The 2,500-nt window shown below is 41.1% G+C and overlaps 1 protein-coding gene across 10 annotated transcripts in view; it reads left to right on the top strand.

The window, feature by feature from the left end:
* Positions 1-2,500, top strand: part of LOC143024585 (transient receptor potential cation channel subfamily A member 1-like) — a 147,317-nt gene that overhangs the window by 83,227 nt on the left and 61,590 nt on the right. The window lies entirely within an intron of this gene.

The raw sequence follows: 2,500 nt of genomic DNA, 5'->3' as shown, positions 1-2,500 counted from the left end.
AGTATTCTCCGCCCGAAAGGGGTTAGTCGTTCATAATTAAAACAGGGCAAGATTAATGGGAGGGTGGAGGTGTGTGGAGTGTATTCAGGGATGGAATGGGTGGGAATGATTTTATGCCTTTTTCTTTTTGGCTACCCCCCTTGTTAAGGGAAAAAAGCCTTGGTATATGTATGTATGTAAGATTAATGGCTGTTGTAGACTCATGTCACTTCCCTGTGGATTTGTCATGATCAGCACACTGGGGTTTACTAGTCTTGTGTGGAATACAGCAGTTCGGCAAATTGCACCTGAGATCACTGTACTGTACCTGTTGTATGGGTTTTGGTACACAAGGGGGTAATCATTATTTTTTTTCTGCAATGAGCACCGCTTCTATCCTAGAGGAAAATATCCCGTCGAAGATGTCATGGAAGTTGCAAAAGAGTGATTTAGGAATGCAGCAGAACGGAAGAATAGAAATAAAGTTTTTTTTTTTTTTTTTTAGTAGTAGTAGTAGTAGTAGTAGTAGTAGTAGTAGTAGTAGTAGTAGTAGTAGTTGTAGTAGTAGTAGTAGTAGTAGTAGTATCCACAACAAAGGGATATTTTCATATTCCCATAGCATGCAACTGAAAGAGTTTATCACTTCTCTCGCAATTTAGTCCCATCAGGATTGGGCTCGATTAACCGCGGCCCAACTTTTATATGATAACGTACCCCCAGGACAAGGAATATCGCTGGCTGAGCGTGTAAATGCGTCGTTACTTGCGGCGAAGGTCGAGGTGAGGGCGGTTCAAATCCTGCCACCAGCGAAGTTGAACCAAGGGCATAGTTCATTAAACTCCACGCTACAAAGCCCTCTGTGAGGGGCACCGTCCTAGCCTCCCGATAGTGGGAGTGTGTGACGTTAAACCATCATCATCACCCCGAGGTCAACAGTATCTGGCTATAGAAGCAAGTGGCTTCATATTCTCTTCCAAGAGGTCAGAAGCTCCCAATCCCCTTGGTCGATGTGGCCTCTCGGAGTAGTGGTTACACGGCTGGAACTCCAGGCAATACCCGCCTCAGTAATTCCCTATTCTTAACTAAAAGAGGAGTGAGGATTGAGGCCTAGACGTCTGAACAGGAGTTGTGGGAGGGGAGGGTTTATCAACTCTATCCTAGGAGCTATTCAACAACTTATAAATACCACCATTGCGTAGACTACTACTACTACTACTACTACTACTACTACTACTACTACTACTACTACTACTACTACTACTACTACTACTACTACTACTACTACCACTACAACTTTTTTTTTTAATACGACCTCTATCCTCGTGGAACTGTGTGGTGGAAGCAGCAGGGTCTGTCTCGCACAAGACGCAGTTCATCATTGGCCCCTCTCTCGCCAATGGACTGTGGTCGACAACCCCTTTTATTTATCTATTTCATTTTTTTATCAACAATGCCTAATACAAAAGTTCATTTATCCTACTGTCAACCACCGTCTGCTCAAAATCTACTACCTCAAAATCTACTGCTCAAAATCTACTACTACTACTACTACTACTACTACTACTACTACTACTACTACTACTACTACTACTACTACTACTACTACTACTACTACTACTACTACTACATTTTATGGCAATTGCTACAATTTTATTTAACTAATTGCGTCACCCTCATCCTTCAAGCGATTATGCATCGTCATACGTTTGTCCCGACTGATTAATGACCGACTGATTCGCGTGAAAGTGTGTGACGTGAAAAGTAAATTTGTTTCACAGGAGGAATTCACCGGGTTCAAGCCTGTCAATGACTGTAGCCGGCATTATTTTTTTAGTGCAAGTAGTTCTCTACGTTATCTTTGATTGATATAGCTTTTCGTTAATTCATATGCCAAAATACGTAATACTATCATTGCAACGACTACACTACTTCTTCTACTACCTCTACTACTACTACTACTACTACTACTACTACTACTACTACTACTACTACTACTACTACTACTACTACTACTACTACTACTACTACTACTACTACTACTACTACTACTACTACTACTACTACTACTTCTTCTTCTACTACTTTTTAAGTATAATGCGACCTTCATCCTCGTGGAACTGTGTGGTGGAAGCAGCAGGGTCTGTCTCCCACAGACACAGTTCATTGGCCCCTCTCCCGCCAATGGTCGACGACCCTTTAATTGATCTATCTATTATTATTTATCAGTAATAATGCCTAATACAAAAGTTCATTTATCCTACTGTCATTCACCGTCTGCTCAAAAGCTAGGTTTTGTATATGTGCTGATTTGGGCGGTGGGGACCTGTCACCTCTACTACTACTACTACTACTACTACTACTACTACTACTACTACTACTACTACTACTACTACTACTACTACTACTACTACTACTACTATTACTATTACTTCTACTACTACTACTACTATTACTACTACTACTTCTATTACTTCTACTACTACTACTACTTTCACAGACACAATTCACTGGGCCCACTCCC

Source organism: Oratosquilla oratoria, chromosome 4, assembly GCF_046742065.1.
Source record: "Oratosquilla oratoria isolate Oo_2021 chromosome 4, ASM4674206v1, whole genome shotgun sequence".
NCBI lineage: Eukaryota > Metazoa > Arthropoda > Malacostraca > Stomatopoda > Squillidae > Oratosquilla > Oratosquilla oratoria.
This window is presented reverse-complemented; position numbering and strand designations above follow the sequence as displayed.